Below are 19,606 nucleotides of genomic sequence, written 5' to 3'. Positions count from 1 at the left end.
AGTGGTGAAAGCCTAAGGTCTGGCCTGGATTTGCATCTGGCTACGTGCCATAAAAAAAGAGAGGCCAAGTGAAACACACCTTGGCGGGCCAGAATGTAACAAGCAACGCCTGTGGTGAGATGTTCAATAAGGATAAGTGCAAGGTCCTGCACTTAGGACGGAAGAACCCAATGGACAGCTACAGACTAGGGACCCAATGGCTAGGCAGCAGTTCTGCGGAAAAGGACCTAGGGGTGACAGTGGACGAGAAGCTGGATATGAGTCAGCAGTGTGCCCTTGTTGCCAAGAAGGCCAATGGCATTTTGGGATGTATAAGTAGGGGCATAGCGAGCAGATCGAGGGATGTGATCGTCCCCCTCTATTCGACATTGGTGAGGCCTCATCTGGAGTACTGTGTCCAGTTTTGGGCCCCACACTACAAGAAGGATGTGGAGAAATTGGAGAGAGTCCAGCGGAGGGCAACAAAAATGATTAGGGGTCTGGAACACATGACTTATGAGGAGAGGCTGAGGGAGCTGGGATTGTTTAGCCTGCAGAAGAGAAGAATGAGGGGGGATTTGATAGCTGCTTTCAACTACCTGAGAGGTAGTTCTAGAGAGGATGGTTCTAGACTATTCTCAGTGGTAGAAGAGGACAGGATAAGGAGTAATGGTCTCAAGTTGCAGTGGGGGAGGTTTAGGTTGGATATTAGGAAAAACTTTTTCACTAGGAGGGTGGTGAAACACTGGAATGCATTGCCTAGGGAGGTGGTGGAATCTCCTTCCTTAGAAGTTTTTAAGGTCAGGCTTGACAAAGCCCTGGCTGGGATGATTTAATTGGGGATGGGTCCTGCTTTTGAGCAGGGGGTTGGACTAGATGACCTCCTGAGGTCCCTTCCAACCCTGATATTCTATGATTCTATGTGCATTGGTAGATGGAAGCCTGCTGACCCGTTCCTCCTTTTCTTCTCCCATCCCTCCTGCAAACAATTCTCAAAGGGGGCCTTTGCAACCTGGTCAATCCTCCAGCCTCTGGGTGGAGTAGAGAAACTGCTGATGGCTCATTTGTATTTTCCTGTGCTTTTACACTGGTTCCCTCTTCCTTTTGCCACCAGAGATGGTGGTTGTTTCACTGTCCTAGAAACAAAGCCTTGTTTCTAAGCCTTCAGCAAATAATGGGCGATCTGTGGCTGTAGGAGCCACATAGCCCGTCTTTAGGTCATGGATGCTGTAGGCCAGTTTACTCAGGAGAAAAGTCTGGTACCTGGAACCCACCCACCCACCTCATGCTGGCTACATGCTAGGGCTGTGTAACTGTTTGGAGAGGAAAAAGCTTCCATTCTTCGGCCTCTGCTTCCTGTCCCTCCCCCACCAGTGGATCCATTCTTGTTGTGCGAGTTTCTACACAAAAGGAGTATGTATCTGTCTGTCGGATGAAATGACACTACTGTGGAAAAATAGGGGCCATGTGTCAATTTGCCTAGAAGCCACTTACAATAGCAACAGCATTGTGGTTTCCTCCTCCTCATCTGCTTACATAAAGAGAGGCTTTGTCCCCAGCCGGGAGGGTGGAAAGCGGTATAACACTTCTCAGTATACACACACAATAGCCAATTTCACTGTTTCGTGTTTTTGTCACTTTATCAAAGAATTTCAGTTTGCACCAGCTAAAATGACCAAAAAATGCTCTTTCCTGGCCAAAGAAGAGGCATGTAACTCAAAGGTTTACAAAGTGACAGTGTTCATGACTGTATGTGGGAGGCTTTTACTGTATCATGATTACTACATTTCCCTGACTTCAGTCATGGCAGCAGAATATGAATCGTTGGTAGGGCAAATGTGAGGCAAAAAGTTGTGCATATCATGTAAGCTGTGATATATGGAGGTAGAAAGTTAGCAAGCAAAAAAGCTAACTAGCCAGAAGCGAACTATGTCTTGGCAGCATAAGCCATAACATGGAAACATGATAGCATGTGCTACATTTTGTGCAATAACAGATTTCCATTGCTAAGAATTGGTTAGCACAGATACACCCTGCTGGGTTATGATTTAGTGTCCTTAAAGACCATCCCTTTTGAAAGCCAGATCTCTTCCACTAACACCTAATGCAACATAAAGGCTCCAAGAGATTGACCCATCCAAATTCTCTTTCACAAGGAAGTATCTCATATCTATTTCTCCTCTCTACTAAGCACCTGATAAATGTGTGTTTGAGCTGTTACTGTTTTATGTTCTCAGTTTTGAGGTATGGACCTGAAAAATCTAATTTAAAGAATACACATGGGGGTGTTTAGGAGGTGGGGGGGGTTGTTTTGTGTGTGTGTGTGTTCATTATGCTGCACTGCTGCTAAACTCACCCGTATTCTCTTAGGGAAGCACAAGCTGTTCAGCCACTCACCTCTCTGCTCTGCCTGTATTTTAGGGTCTGGTATCTCCACGCATTCACGTGTAGTCTACCATCTAACATAGTGAGTTCTGAGATGGTTCCTTCTCCCTGCATATTCTGAGGGGGAATCTCTGCCACTCTGTCATTAGGATTGAGACAAGTGAAGAACGAAATCTTGTATGATAGGAGAAGTGGTTGGCAGTGCTGTCCAATTTTGGGATGATGATGCCTGCCTGAGAAAACACATTTCTGTCTTGGATACAGGTACTCTGCCTTACATCCATGTATCTCCTGGTCAATCCACCACAGAGACAATGTTCTGTGATTTTAAAAACGGGAAGAATCATGGGCATGCTAATAAGAAAAGCTCCAAAAGAGGAGCTCTAGGAAAACATCTGCTTTGTCTTGTGGCAAACTTCTGCCCTACTCCACAATTTTACACAAAGTGAGATGTACAAGTGTGTGTGTGCGTGCAAGCATTAGCATCTTACCCAAAAAGCAGTGAAGAAAAGTCAGCATCCTTTACTGGCAACCTCTTGCAAGTCATAAGGCCATATGTGGCTTGACACTATTGCAATGAGCATTAAAGACACCAAAGGTAGAGAGGAAGTAGAAATACCTTGACCAAGCTCACCACCTATGAACAACTCTGACTTTTAGGAACCAAGAATCAGGATGGTCATGATCTTTATATTATGAGAAAGGAGTTTGCATGCAAGTGGATGGCGCTGGGAGCCAGAGTATAGCATACCTTAGGTAGCTTTATACAAAAGAACTTAATAATGAAATAGCAAAACATGAAAAAATAGAATTGAACTGTTATGATACAACTTTCACAGTGCACCCATGACACTGGTATAATAGGCGCACACAATATACAATTCAGTTTCATTGCACCTTGCTCATGTCTCAGTTCTATGGCATATTAAATAGTGCTTCATAAAATAAGGAAGAATTAAATTCAGTCTTAGCATAAAAAGGTGCAAATCCTGTTGAGCCCACATTTGATCTCCATTTACAAATCAGGGGTACAGAGGTGTGAAATTGGGCCTCTTTGGGGGAAGAGAGGGATGCGCTTGCTTATCCCAAGGCTGAATTTGGCCACAGTCTTAAATGCTACTGTATATTGTAACTTACGTTGTCACCTTACAGACCAGGTAAATCAAAACGGATTGAGATATCAGGCTAACCTCAAATAGGAGGGGACGTCACTCTTCAAAGTCACAAAGATGTATTGAGAGAACATCTTTCCTGTGTGGAAAAGGGGACTTTCACCTATCTTACTTTCTAACACTACTCAAGTTTACAGTGCTAGCTTTAAAGGTGTTGCTGTGATCTTCAAGTTTCAATATACATGTTTTGACCACCTTAGTCTCTGTTCTCTCCTATTAAATGCCAATAAAGATTACAATTGTTTAATCTGAGCTGTACTCCGTTTTGACTGCTACTGAGGAAATTATTGGAGGATGTTCTTGAAGGGAGGATGAGAAAAATGAACGTGACAAACTAACGTTGGTCAGGGGCACTGTTGTCCAGGCCCTCATAACTTCCCTCCCCTGACTACTGCAACTTCCTTTTTCTGACCCCCTTAACCCCTACAGTGTACCCTCCTCACTCCATCCAACATGCAGTCACTAAGACTTTCTTTCTTGCCACCTCCTCTCACTTTGAATTGCTCTGAGAACACTCCCTTCTCCACAGTCTCAAATTCAAGCTTCTTATAATTGCCCTAAAATCCCTATAGAATTGTCCCTCCCTACTCTCATACACTTGTGTTACTTACTTCCTTGGTATTCTGCTCATGTCAGCCTTGACATCCTGCTGATGTGCTTCTCTCAAAGCCGCCCTCTGCTTCCTTCTGGGCTGCCCCTTTGTATGGAATGGCCCTTCCTGAGCTGCTCTGCAAAGCCAATTACCTTCCTCAACACTGTCTACTTGAACAGTGGCTACAGGAAACCATAACACCAACCTGGTCTTGTCAGAGTCACATCTCAAGAGGCCATGTTGTGACCAATATGGTTTTTATTTAGGAAGAAGTATGGATTGGAAGAATAGACTATAAGGTGGATAGAAAGCTGGCTAGATTGTCGCGCTCAACAGGTAGTGATCAATGGCTCGATGTCTAGTTGGCAGCCTGTATCAAGCGGCGTGCCCCAGGGGTCAGTCCTCGGGCCGGTTTTGTTCAACATCTTCATTAATGATCTGGATGATGGGATGGATTGCACCCTCAGCAAGTTCACAGATGACACTAAATTGGGGGAGAGGTAGATATGCGTGAGGATAGGGATAGGATAAAGAGGGACCTAGACAAATTGGAGGATTGGGCCAAAAGAAATCTGATGAGGTTCAACAAGGACAAGTGCAGAGTCCTGCACTTAGGATGGAAGAATCCCATGCACCACTACAGACTAGGGACCGAATGGCTAAGCAGCAGTTCTGCAGAAAAGGACCTGGGGATTACAGTGGACGAGAAGCTGGACATGAGTCAGCAGTGTGACCTTGTCACCAAGAAGGCTAACTGCATATTGGACTGCATTAGTAGGAGCATTGCCAGCAGATCGAAGGAAGTGATTATTCCCCTGTATTCGGTGCTGGTGAGGCCACATCTGGAGTATTGCGTCCAGTTTTAGGTCCCCAATGCAGAAAGGATGTGGACAAATTGGAGAGAGTCCAGCAAAACTGATCAGGGGCTGGGGCACATGACTTATGAGGAGAGGCTGAGGGAACTGGGCTTGTTTAGTCTGCAGAAGAGAAGAGTAAGGTGGGATTTTATAGCAGCCTTAAATTACCTGAAAGGAGGGTTCCAAAGAGGATGGAGATCAGCTATTCTCAGTGGTGGCAGATGATAGAACAAGGAGCAATAGTCTCAAGTTGCAGTGGGAGGAGGTCTAGTTTGGATATTAGGAAACACTATTTCACTAGGAGGATGGTGAAGCACTCAAATGGGTTACTTAGAGAGGTGGTGGAATCTCCATCCTTAGAGGTTTTTAAGGCCTGGTTTGACAAAAGCCTGGCTGGGATTATTTAGTTGCTGTTGGTCCTGCTTTGAGCAGGGGGTTGGACTAGATGACCTCCTGAGATCTCTTCCAACCCTAATCTTCTATGATTCTCTATGATCCATCCCAAGAGGCAAAACACATTGTTAATTAAAACAATGCATGTGTTACCAAGTTATACATTATGATATATTGTGGAAATAATGTTTATAATGGACTTGGATAAGAGCTGCCAATAAAATGTGTTTTCAGTAGAATTATAACAGAATGTATTAGCACAGCTTGCTGTATATTTTAAAATGTGAGGGATGAAAAATTAGACATTTTATTTGTCATCAATCTTTCTTCTGGCATAAGGGATTGTAGAAGGAAGCGTCAGAGGTGAATTGGCCTATAGTGGACAGAAGCCAAGAGCTTCTTCTATTTCTATATTCAGAAGAGCAGGATTAGTGGCCCAATCAATTTCTTCACAGGAGGGGAGGAAGAGAATATGAAGATACAAAATAAAGACTTCAATCTTCTCTTGCATCAGAGCTGGAAGCTTTGTCACTTGCTGCTTTTGACCTTGTATTCCTGTCTTCTTTTCCTGATATGCCATAAAGGGTTTCAAAGACTAAGCAAACTTGATTGTTAGCTTTATAGGCTGTTAACATCAGAAATTACTTCCTTGTTTCATTACAAACTAAGTAAAGAATCCATAAGAGATGTAGCTCAAGTGCTCAGTGAGGGAGAAACCATGACCTGTAGTGTACACACCCTTGCAGAGCCATAAATTGCTACCTGCATTGCAGGCTACAGGACTAAGAGAACACCTGGTGTGGCTGATACATCCCCCAGGACAGACAGGCAGGCAGCATATGGGAGTCATAGCTCTGAGAAGTCAGGGCAGCTGAGCCAGTATGGTGGAGGAAGAAAGCTGTGCCAGGGGAAGGGCTGGTACACCTTATTTCTTTACCCTGCCAGCCCTGGAAGCAGAGGAAACCAGGGACTCCCTCTGTAAGTCCCAGGAGCTAGTCTGCTAGCGGGGCAAGGCAACTACACTCCAGGGTTGTGGTAACTCCATGATTTAGCCCCAGAGGAAAATATATCTGCTATTAGCCCTGGTCTGGGTTCCATCTACAGAGCAGGAACTGAGGGTTCATTTGCTAGCAGACACTGTTATCACTATCAGTCTAGCTTACTATTACAAGCTTGTGACTAAGGACTACAAGGATTTTACTAGTGTAACTTTAGCGCCCTCGTGGCCAAGATGGAGTCTGCTCTGCAGGCAGCTCTGCCCAAGAGACGGCACGCTCAGAAATGCGGCAGGAAAAATTCCTTCCACCCCAGGGGCACCTGTTCCAAACCCCCCAGAGTGAACACACCCACCCACAGGAAAAGTACAATGGATATAACAGAGGGAGATATTTATTTACAGAGGGATGAAAGGAGAAAAACAACAAAAGGAAATGCAGGGGGAGCAGTAGAACAGGCTTGCATCCAAACCAAGGCCCCACACTCCCAGTGGTAGCACAGTCTGAAAGGGCAGACACCCAGCAATGTGTCTGCACGCAGAGTTCAGGAGTCCTGAGCAGAGTTCCAGTTCAATGGTGAGTTTTGGGTGCTCCTGGTCGTCTTTGGCTCCAGTGAACTTTCCCCAACAAACCCCTCAGGTGCCCTCTTCTACCGCTCTCTGCAAAGCCACACAGAGCGACCACCTCCCCACTTAACTAACTGGCAGCCTCCCTCCTTATTCCCAATGCAGAGTCACAAGCCCCAGTACTCACAGTCCCATGCAGCTCTGGGCAGCAGTGATACTGGGTCCAGCTCCAGCCTGTCCTTCTTTGGCAATTCCTCCCTGGCTCAGTGCTCCTCCTGGCTCCTGTCCAGGGGTGTCCCCATCGGCCGCCCTGTCCTTCCCAGGCTTCAGGCAGGTTCTCTCTCCTTCACTTTGTCCAAGGCCTCCCGCTGCAGCCCTTCTCTCCCTGGACTCCAGAGCCACACCCCAAAGTTTCCCTCCTTTCTCTCACTGCTCCCCCTCCCCAATAGGAAAAAGATTTAAAGGGGCCATGCTCTCTAAACCCCAAGGGGTTACAACTAGGATTAACTAGTTGTTTTGTAATTAACATCTGTTGCCTTTCTCCCCCTCTCTGTGTTGCTGTATTGCCTCTCTCCCCCTCCCTCTTACATCATGTCTTTACATGTTTATATTAGAAATTCCAGTGTTGGGAGGACTTTGTTTTATGTATTCCATAGCATCTAGAACCCCAACTGAGATCAGGGTGCCATTGTGCTAGGTGCCGGAAACACACATACTAAGGGTATGCCTACACAGCAATACAAGCCAAGGGTTAGTGGAACTTAAGTCATCTGACCCATCTCAGGGATCCCTGGCTTTGTGCATCTACACTGTATTTTAACCCTAGAATAAGAACTTTCTGACCTGTGCTCAGCCCTAGGCTCTGGCATCCACACTGCAGTTCACAGACCCAAGTCAAAGTAACCGTATCCCAGAGTGCTTAGCCCTTTCTCCACAGCATCTACACTCTACCCCTATCCATACATTACAGTGTGGAAAAACACTGCAGCCACCCTGGGACACAGCTGCCCATAAAGAGCACATGAGCGCATGAACTGCATAATTAGCTCCTTTGGGGCTCTCTCAGTAAAATGACAGCTGTTTGAGAAGGCTTTATACTGAACTACCATCTAATGTCAGAATTGGGCTCTCCAGCTCTGGGCTGAATCACATTGGCAGGTAAATGCCCATGTGCACCTGTTGTGAGGATAATTAGGACATCAGTCTCCAGGGCTGTCAAACTATTAAAACAAAACTTTGCAGTTCTTAATTTTTAAAACGGGCTGTTCAATGAAGGGGGTTTTGTTTGGTTGGTTTTTTATTTATTTTTGTTTGGCTGGAAATTTGACATAAAATGTAGGTTTCAGAGACAACCCCTTCTGGCCAAGGACCTGCACCCTCCCCCGCCGGAGCCCCGAGCCCAGCCCTCTTTCCCCTGAGCTGCAGCCCCAGCCCCAGCCCCAGCCCCAGCGTGCCAGGCGGCCCCAGCACCCCCAGGCCTGGAGCACTGGGCAGCATGGCCCCAGTGCCCAGGGCCCCGCAGCACTGGGCGGCCTCAGCCAAGCCATGTTGTGGCCACAGCCTGGCCCACCTTAGCCCCAGCCTGCTTCCAGGAAGAAGAGCAGCCTGCCTGGACTGGGGCCAAGGGAGAAGTAGCAAGCAGGAGGGGGCATCGGGGTGGAGTGTGGGCAGGGCCATGCAGGGCTGTTTGGGGAGACCTGTGATACCCACTCCCCATGCCTGGGAGCAAGGAACAGAGAGCAGAGTGAGACCAATCAGCTGCCTTGCAGGGAAAGGCAGAGCTCCTGGCTCAGCACAGCCAGGGAAGAGATGACTCCCATCATCCTGGCAGCTGCCTCCCACCTGTCAGCTTTACTCCCAGCTCTGGGCAAGCTCTGTGCAGCAGTGAGGAGGAGCTGGAGCCGGAGCCACGGCTACAGAGAGATTTTGGGATTGGCTCCTATGCACCATCCTGACAGCGCACGCTTCTATTTGCGATGCAGCGCAATAGACTGCACCACAGATTGTGGGCATAGAGAGGACTAAGGAAGTTGTTCCAGTGAACTCTGGGATACATATGGAGGACTTCTGGGACCTGTGTCAAGGGGGGATGGCATGGACACAGAGAAGCAATAGGCTTGGACCCTAAATCCCAGCTTAACATGGGCTCAAACCCTCCAGCCCTACAGGGACCTGGAACCCTAGGTTCAAGCCCTAGATTAATGCAATTGGTGTGTGGACACAAGGAGAGTTAGTCTTGAGCCAGGCTTACATTGCTGTGTAGACATACCCTAAGAGGCAGCACTGCTCTGCAGAGTTTACACACTGAATGAAGAAGACTGAAAAAAAGTAGAAGGGGACCAAGACATAGAAGCATGAAGTGACTGGGGCAAGGTCAAACAGCACATCAGTGGCAAATCTGGGAATAGAACACAGGTCTCCTGACTACAGGCCAGGGCTTTAACCACTGGTCAACTGTTTCAAGTTGGGATAAGCCACACTGCTGAAAATACCGGCTTTGCCTGACCACATCAGGGCTTTTCACCACTTCAGCTACACCAATGGCTGTAATCAGAGCAAATCCTCAGTGGAGACAACGAGTTACATGAGGAAAGAACAAAGGGTATGCAGATGAGCTAAGGAAAGTCATACCATGGATAGCAGCAGTTTGGAGTAAGATATAGAGCCATACACTTAATTATATAGTGGAGACTCTACCTTCTGCAAAATTCAGCTACTAAAAGTAACAATTGCTGTTCCCCCACCCCTAGAATTTTTTCAAATGACAATGTGTCAGCCAGTCTTCATTTATAATAACAGGTTACCAACTTCAAGAGGCAAATACTTCAGGAATAAAAGTCAATAAGAGAATCAACTGTGCCTGACCCTGAAGGATCACTCCCAGTACATGTTTCGAGACTGCAAGTCTGCTGCCTGGCAAATAATTAGGTGCTGACTAAAACCATTGTTGCGGGTTCTAGTAAATGTAACACAGATGGGTTCTTCTCATCTATAGTTTTGAAACTGTCCCAGTGGGTGGGGCTGCAAGGAGAAAGGATCTCCATAAAACATGTTAGGGCTCAGTAGGATTTATGAGCCACACCCTGAGAGCAAAGTTAAACATCTCCCCAGTCAAGGAAGACTGGGAAGGAAACAGTAAGGTGAACTCTAGGAGTTTCCAATAGTCTTCTTTCCTAGACAATTGGTATTTCCATGGTAGAGAACACCTGGGGCCCGAGTTATTTAGTTTTATGCTTTTTAAATGAGTAGAGTGATATATTATTAAAATAGGCTTTTCAGTCTGGTGGGTTTAAAAACCAGATTACACAAAGAGTAGGAGGCTGCTGGGGCATCCAACATGCAGTTTGCCACCAGTGAAGGAAATCTGTAATCAGGTTTCAGAGCAAACAGGCCCTGTCCTGTAACTCAGTCACACCAGTATCTTTAATCAGGAGAGTAATCCCATTAATTTCAGTGAGGTAGGCTACTCAGGAATAATAACCAGCCCAAAGAGTATGGTGAGAGATAGAGAACAAATCACTTCTCCTGACATCTTTTTCAAAGGAGAAGAGAGAACTAGAAAATCCCCTCATTTTATTATATCCTTCAATGTTGGCTGCTGAAATGTGAGAATTTGACATATCAGTTATATGTGGACTTCATTGTGTCTATCTGGCTGTGGTGTTCATAGGTCAAGAAGTACTGAGCTGTTTCATTGTGGTAACTCTGGCATGAGCTGCTTACAGATCCTCTCTCAGAGTTCAGAGAAAATGTTATTCTCACTTTGAGATTTTTGGTACAGAGCCAGGGAATTACTGACCTTGGAATCCATTGTGAGATGTGGCAATAATAAAACTGTATTGCGTGTTGGTTATTTGCTGTAGCAGAGCAAGGCTCCAAGCAATGCAATAATCATTAAAAAGGTAACAATTTATAGAAATTTTTTAAAAGCCTCACTGTATTAACCATGTAAATATGTAATTCAAAGCCATGTTTCAGCATGATAAAGTGCTATGTAGCCAGAGATTAACTTGCTTTAAATACAGTTTGCAAGTCATAACCATATTTAAGCAGAGTTCAGAAAGAGTGTCCTAATGTCACAACCCATGAACCTTAGTCTGCAAGGTTTATAGGAGCAGCCATGGTCCAACCCTCTATCTGGCAGCCTGCTAATGCATGCTTACTTGGGACCCAGGAAGCCTAGCCCCGGTTTGAGGCTCCATGCCTGCAGTCCTATTGGTAGAGTCCTGGAGCAGCTGATGGGCCTGCTGAACCTAATTAAGCCAGCAGCAGGAACAGGAAGCTGTCTGAACAACTGGGATCCACCCTTTTCTGGACTGTGCTTCCTTTTCCTGTGGCTTGATTTCTTTGCATCCTGACCCTACATGACTTCTGGTGTCTGATTTGTGGCTCTGACCTCCAGTTTGTCTCCTGACTAACCTCCTGGTATCCCGACTTGCGATTCTCATCACTAGTTTGTCTCCTGCTCTGACCTTCTGGTATCCTGACTCAGTTGACTCCTGTCTTTTGACTGTGGATTCTGGCTTTGACTACTAAGTCTGGACACCTACAACTTGGCCAAGACAGCTTGTTCGGACCACAGTTACCCTGAGGGGCTGAACCTGGTGTGAGAGGGATGGATCTAGCAGCACCAGTGCAGTCACTAGAAGCAGCAGACTCTCCCAAATGGTCATTCAGGCGGATAATCAAACACTGCAGGCCCAAGTTGTGCAGCTGACCTTGGACAAACAGCGTCTGCAGGAGCAAATGAGGCAGCTCAACATTGAGAATACCATGCTGCGAACAGTCTGCAATACCCTTGCCTCTGTGATTTGACGGGAACCACCAGCAGTTCCAGGTCTTCATGAGCCAATGTCACCTTCTGTTTCTGCGCCTCTGACCAGGCCAAGGTGGCCCTGGTAATCAGCCTGCTGACAGGAGATGCATTATACTGGGCATCCCCCTTGCTGGAAGGCCAGAGCTCAGTGCTGTCAGATTGGGAAGCTTTTCTTCAATCAACCCATCCATCCTCTTCAAAGACCTGCACAGAGCACAAGCTGTAAAGACTGCCCTGAGGTGACTCCAGCAGGGGCAAGGCACAGTGGCCTTCTGCGCAGCACACTTCTGTTACCCTACAATTTGGGCCCAAGACACTCCAATGCTGGCTTGCCTATAACCATAAATTGATTGTCAGTTTAGTCAGCCCAAATGGGTAAAAGGTGATGGCCCGCCCTACAGGAATTTCCAGGATATTACTAGGGGTTTGTCTCCGACCCGCAGAGGACTCCCCAGAGCAGGCTAATCCTGCTAACCCCTGGGAGGGAACAGGTACAGCCCTCCACTCAAAGGATTGACAAAACAAGTAGTTATTCTTCAAAAACAGAATCTTGTTTATTGAAGATAAATAGGCAGGTACAGCATATTTAATAAAGCAGGAAAGAAAGCATGATAGTGTATAATAGATAGTAAGACACAATATTGTCTTTAGAGATTATACATTAAAGCAGTTTAGTAGAATAGACAGTCATAGTTGCTACAATGTTGCAATATTGGTACACACTGAGTCTTTTATACATATGGCTAAGGCCTTCACTGATATAACATTAGGCTTGTTACAATGGAACATATAAATTCCCCATACACAAATACCAAACAGTATTACAATGTAACACTAAAAAAAACAAACCATAAGCAACATAGCATAATAGAATTGGAGACAGATCATCAACTACTTAAGATACACACACTGAGCTTTCAATATGCTGTTACAGTCCACAATGATAGACTACACAGAACTCTATACATACGAATAAGAAAACATTACTGTGACAAAGTGGGACTGTTCTTAATGTTTCCTCTGAATACTGTAAGGGTGCCTCACTTTCCCCTATGCATTTCGTAAGTCTCTAGGTGGTGGGATAAGGAGGTGTAATTGTTGCAGAGCAAAGGGCTAGTGTACATAAATGACCGACACTCTGTCTCCTGGCAACTGATGGCCTGGGCCCTTCCCCCCTGCCAGGTGATAGCTAAAGGGTTGGAGAACAAAGGAATCAGGTGACCTCCTGGCCCAGGAAAGGGACAAAGCCTAGAGGGAGTTTGCAGCTGGCTGGGGATGTGGCATGAAGTGCAGACATGGTTGTTTGGCTCACTGCCCCCCAGAATGGATCCCGCTGCGGGGTCCTGGTCTCTCTACCTACAACTCTGTTTTAGACAGTGTTCCTGTCATCTAATAAACCTCTGCTTTATTGGCTGGCTAAGAGTCACATCTGACTGCAAAATTGGGGTGCAGGACCCTCTGGCTTCCCCAGGACCCCCCCTGGGTGGACTCGCTGTGGGAAGTGCACAGAGGGGCAGAGAATGCTGAATACTCTGAGGTCAGACCCAGGAAGGTGGAAGCTGTAGGAGCTTTTTGCCCTGAAGACAGTCTGCTCACAGAGAGGAGGCTTCCCCAGAGTCCTGACTGGCTTCATAGGGAGCAGTTCCAGAGCATTGCTCAGGGACTCTAACAGCTACATGTTAAGAAAAACATCTACCTCTTAATGCTGATACTCTGAGTGTTGGCCAGACAATCACAGAATGGGTGGGGTGGATCACACTCAATCCCAGACATCCAGATTTATTAGCAGACACACACAAGCAGTCTTTTAAGATAGAAAGGAAATTAGACTTACACTCCTTCACCAATTCCTCTGCCTTGTCTCAGGTCCTTGTGCTCTTTCTGCCTTTGCTCTGATCTTTTCTTCTCTCTGTCTGGTTGACTTTCACCTGATCACTCCCACACACTAGCCTGTCAAAGCCTCCTTATATTCAGTTTCTGGCTGCCTCTGATTGGTTGACCTTTCAGGCTTGGATTAGCATAGCCTCTTCTGCTCCTCCCTACATGGGTGGCAACTGTCCAGCCAATCAGCTTTGCCTGTGGCTCAGGTGGCAGCTCCTCCTACCCCTCCCTTCAGGTATTCTGGAGTGAGTTGGGTCATGACTTTTGAACTTTGTTTCACCCCTTTCTCTTATCTGCTATTGGTCAGTTCAGTCTGTGTCCTCCCATCTTTGATATCTTCTAATAGAGAATCAGTGTGTCCACCATTTTGGATTTTTAGCTCTAAACTATCATTATTTATAGCTTATTTAAAGCATCTGGCCTAAAATTAACTACTGTTTTCTGCAAACTAAAGCACTCTGATGCTACCACTACCTTTGTAATGCTAATTGAGAGAGGTGAATTGTTCATGGTGTTTCTCACTTTTCTCCCCCCACCACGCTAACTGTCAGGATCTCTATCCAGGGTGCTGCAATGTATACAGGATCATAAAGCAGGTGAAAATCTCTAGTAATACTTCTACTGCCTCACTGCGAATACAGCATAGAACACAGCAGCACAGCTGTACCAGTTCTGATGGGGCTTACAGGACGACATCAAAAAGGAACTGTCCCTCATAGAGATGCCTACAGGCCTAGCCACCTTTGTGGACCTTACAATCCACACAGATAATCAGTTGTGGGAATGAGGGAGGAGAAAGGATTATGCCTGCAGCCTCCCTACCCGCTTACCATGATCTCAGTTTCTGTATTGCCTGCTGAACCTACGCAAGCTGATCTGGCTCATCAACAATTCACAACCGAAGAAAAGGAATGGTGCTGTCAGTGCCACTTGTATTTCTACTGTGGTGAACCTGGCTATGTCATCTCAGCCTGCCCAATACAAATGCTGAAGAGCTTGCAGGCATGGCAGGGGGAACTGGCATGGGCCTTAGGAGAAGAGAACTTCCCCGTACCCTAGTCATTACTGAGTAGCATCCCAAGCCCCTTCTCATTTGCAAATTCCAATCCAGCTGCACATCCTGGGATACCCCTGACAGATTCCCCTCCAACAGGCACTCATCAACTCAGGAGCAATGGGCAATTTCATGGATGCATCTACAGCTTGGGCCCAACAAATTCCCCTCCTACTCAGGGTCATGCCCAACACATTCGAAAGTACTAACGGCTCCCCACTGTCCTCAGGTCCAGTTGTAGAGGAGTCTGTCCCTCTGGAGGCCATTATTGAGGAGCAAGGAGAATTAATACAATTCAGTGCAATCCATTCCCCACATTTTCCTCTCATCCTTGGTATCTCCCGACTGACCCTTCATGACCCCCTCATTCACTGATGAGAGCAGAAAGTCAAGTTCCCATCAGAATTCTGCTGACAGCATGGCCAGGGACCCAGGAGCATTGCATCCAGAGCCAAGAAGTAGGGGTAGTTGCCTGCACTGAATCACCCACCGGGGGAACTATGGAACTTCCCCCCCAAGTACTGTGACTATGAAGAATGCAGAAAACCTTGGCAGGACACTTAGGGTGATATAAATCCCAATGATTAATTTACCATTTCTTCTCAATGCCTTGAATGTGCCCCATGATAAAAATCTTTGTAGCTTCCTGTAAGGTGTGTGCCTGCACCAAAATCCTTTGCCAGAAACTCTGTGATCACCTCCTACCTCTGGACACCCCACTTTGGCCTTGGGAAGCCATTTCCTTGGACTTTGTGGTGGAACTACCAGAATCCAGTGGCTTCATGACCATCATGACAGTGAGTGGTCATGAAACCATGAAAAGATCACTTTTTTCTTCGAGTGCTGTCCCTGTGGGTGCTCCACTCCAGGTGTCAGTGCGTCCTGGCACCGTCGGTCAGAGATTTATGGTAGCAGTGTCCACACGGGTCACATGTGCGTTGTAGGTGTCTTGTGGTGCTGTTGGTGCTGCATCTAGCGCACACGATCTGAGCCCTCCAGTTCCTTCTCAACTGTCCTCAGCTGAAGACGGGGCTCTGCGGCAGTGTTTACCACTTTTCCCATACCTTTAGAAATAGTAGTTTAAATAGTTAATCGGTTAGAAAGTTCTTTTTAGTGTTAGTTTTTAGTCCTGGTTTCCCCGCCCCGTAGTTTCCCCACAGCAGGGTTGGTTAACCGTTAAAGATGCCTGGCTCCCCAGGCTTTAAGTGATGCGGCTCCTGCCATGATGCAATACCTGTTTCTGACAGGCACTCATCGTGTGGCTGCTGCCTCAGTGAAAGTGCATATACCACAGGAATGTGCCCACTGTAGCAGCCTGAAGGCAAGAGCCCAGCATGGCTGGGATTTCTGACTGAAAATGATCCTAATGGAGAAATCTCTCCAACCAGAGACCGACCAATGGACCACCTCTCTGGGCACCCCCCTCAGGGAAAGGAGACATGCCTTCCTCTAAAAGACCGAGGAAGAAGGCACACGTCTCTGCAAATAGCACTGCAGAAACAATGGTGGTCTCCTGCCAGGTCACTACCCCTGATGCCAACAAATGCTCAGATGAGCACCTTTGACACTCCAGGTACCTCCAGCTCTGCCAAGTCCCGAATGAAGGAGGGACACAAATCTCGAAAAACCTCAGTTACTGCACAAGGTGAGTAACTGTCTCTTTTCTAAGATAGCTCACTTTATTGCCTCCATAAGTTTACCCCCTGTAGATGAAGCCACCCAGCTCTGGATAAATAATGTATTCCATCTTCATGACATCCCAGATCATATCACCAGGAACTGCCTGTTTCTGGCACGAGGCCCTATATTTATTAGAAGTTCACGTGCACCTGTCCTCTGCCTACTATCTGCAGTCAAAAAGCCAAATGGAAAGAATCAGCAAGATCCTTGAAAAATACTTACTGGTTTTAGTTGAATGGATGGTTGGAATTGGTTCTAAATTAGGGCTGAAATTCAGACGTTAAATAGGCACCGACTCTGTGGATGCTCCGGGACTAGAGCACCCACAGGAAAAAAATAGTGGGTGCTCAGCACCCACTGGTGGCCCTGCCAATCAGTTCTTCCCCCTCCCCCCAACCATCTCCCACCTGTCGGTGATCAACTGTTCAGTGCAAGAGGCGCTGGAGGGAGGGGAAGGAGTGGGAACAGAAAGAGGTGGAGTGAAGGTGGGGCACGCTCAGGAGAGGGGACGGAGTGGGGCGGGAAGAAGCAGAGATGGGGCAGAGTGGGGATGGAAAGAGGCGGGGGTGGGGGGGCTTGGGGGAAGGGATGGAGTGGGTGTGAGTGGGGGTCAAGTACCCCCGGGGAAACCAGAAAGTTAACGCCTCTGAATCTTAATGTCTCCTGAAACAAGGTTGACATTTCCTGTCAAACTTTTTGAATGGGAAGACATGTTTTAATGAAGCATGCTTAGATGAAGTATAGAATTCACCTTTAATGTTTCCTTCCACTATACTTTTTACTGTTTGTTGTAAATAGGATTTTCAAATTAAAGCCCTTTGGTGGAGATCACTGAGCATGCAGAATAGTTCAGTTAGTTTTTTTCTTTCATATACAGCTGAGATAGAAATTTACAACGAATTAGCTAGAGAAAATAATGCAAGGCAGAGAAACTGGATTTTTTTTTGTCTCTCACTTGTTTGTGTTTGGCATGTAGATCAATAAGAAAGGCTCACATTACTCAAATATATATTTTAGGTCCATTTCTTGGAAAAGTCATATTTGCATATGCAAATAAATATTTATTCATAGTAAGACAATTAGTGCCAAGAATGCTGGACTAGAACAGGCTAAAAACACAGAGATCATGTAAAAGTCCCTAATTATTTATGGAGAACTATATTTAAAGAAGTTGACCATAGTGGATGTACAAGCAGAAATTAAAGTTAGATAGCAGTTCTCTGTGCCAAGCTTGCTTTTTATTTGAAAGTCCCTATCCTGTACAGATATATGCAGTAAAGATGTAGGCCAAGGCAATTTGCATCTGGAAATACCTAGGTACCTTTCAGTTTGACATGCGTGAATTTGGTTCCCAGACAAGACTGATAGCAATAAAGAAAGTATTTTAGAGTCGGGCTAAAAATGCATAATGTAAAGATATGTTCATTATCCTCTCTCTGGCATGATACAGCTCTGAGTGAATAAGTTTTAATCTTTCTCTCACGTAAAAGTTTAGAAATGTAAATTTGGGGTGTGAATACAAAGGTTCTATACTAACTTTATGGCTAACTTTAGTCTGTGTGTGAGTTAGTACAGTAAAAAGACAATTTCAGCCTCCTCTGTACTCTGAGTTGTGGGATGGGGGCAAGGGTAGCATGAGAGAATAAACATTCATAGATTTAAAAATTCAGATTTGGAAAATCCTGATCCATTGAATCCCATATTCCTGTTTTACAATATTTTACTATAATTGAAGATCTATTTTCACTGTAGTAGTCTGTCAGTGAGTAACTGTTGTACAAACTGGAAGAAACATTGAAAGTATTTAACTTACAGATTTGCCTTATCTCACTCATTTTAGAGTCACTAATGTCTGAACAGGAAACCATAGGCTCAAATGAGAAATCCTGAGACTGCCTGTAATTATTTGTATGCTGACATATGAATACAATAAATGAGGCATGGTGACTAGAACCTACCTGTGAACTACCTCAAATTACTGTACCGTTTTGCAGCCCTTTATTTGAAACTAATTCAGTACTCTGCAATGATGGCACCAATACAATGGTAATACTTTTATAAGGTGGGATCTTTAATCATAACAGTAAAATACTATAGTATTTCTTAATTTTTTTTCAGGTATGGAGAAAGGCAACAGAAAATCTGGGGCAGAACCATGGTCTAGAGAGAGCTATAGCATTGTTTTACCTGATCTATTGATTATATATTGATCATATTACTATTTAGTTTCCCTTGTTAGCACTCTGAAATTTGGTAGATTCTTGACCCAAGACCAAGCCCAGTATTATCAGAATTACTGTTCAGTTAGGAGGCCCAGTGTGCATTGTTGCTACACTCACACTTAGGAAAATAACACAATATTTATAATAGTTATATTAACACAGAAAAGTCACAAACACTCCAGTACAGCAAGGCAGGTAGAGAGAACACAGAATGAGCTGAACATCCATGTACTTATACCACTCCTTGCACAATAACCTGAAGTGTTTGTTAGTTAGTTATCACCTTCCCCCTCACCTTCACCAATGGTTGTCATCCTGACATCTTCCCAGACTTTTATAATGTGTTGTGCTAATGCCACTCTGCCTAATACATATTCAATAGCGGTTTCAGCCCCTTCTCCTTATTTGTAGTTCTGTGCCTTTCTCTCATAAGTTATTAATCTTTTTACCTCAAGCTTATTAGCACATATATCAATTAGTTACCATGGCATTCTTGTGGTCCCTAACTAAAAATATCCCAAGCTGTTATAAACTAGCATCTTGTGATTACCTACCAGCAATTTGCAACACTGGTGATTATTACAAAACAATAAACAAAGCCTTATGCCATCTTGTGACTTCAGGTCACTGTTTGTTTACTTACTTATGCTAACTTATTGAGCAACTATTCCTATTCAGGCTGTAAGGCATTATAATTATGCTTATATGCTACTTAAGTTATTCTTATAGGTCTAGCCCTGTAAGTCTCTTGTGTTTCTGCTATCAGTTCCTTACCCCTTTATCATTTACTTACTATATAACTATACTCAGTGCATGGACTAGGAATCAGGAGAACTGGGTTCAATTTCTAGCTCTGCCTGAGACTTCCTGTGTTACCATGGACAAATCACTTAGTGTCTCAATTGCCCATCTGTAAAACGGATTGAATAATATTTCCTTGGTTCTGTGGATTTAAATCCTCAGAGGAACTATCTCTTACTTACATATATGCACAGCACTTAGTACAACAGGACT

The sequence above is a fragment of the Lepidochelys kempii genome, chromosome 2, assembly GCF_965140285.1.
Source record: "Lepidochelys kempii isolate rLepKem1 chromosome 2, rLepKem1.hap1, whole genome shotgun sequence".
Lineage (NCBI taxonomy): Eukaryota > Metazoa > Chordata > Testudines > Cheloniidae > Lepidochelys > Lepidochelys kempii.
Note: the sequence above shows the minus strand (reverse complement) of the source record.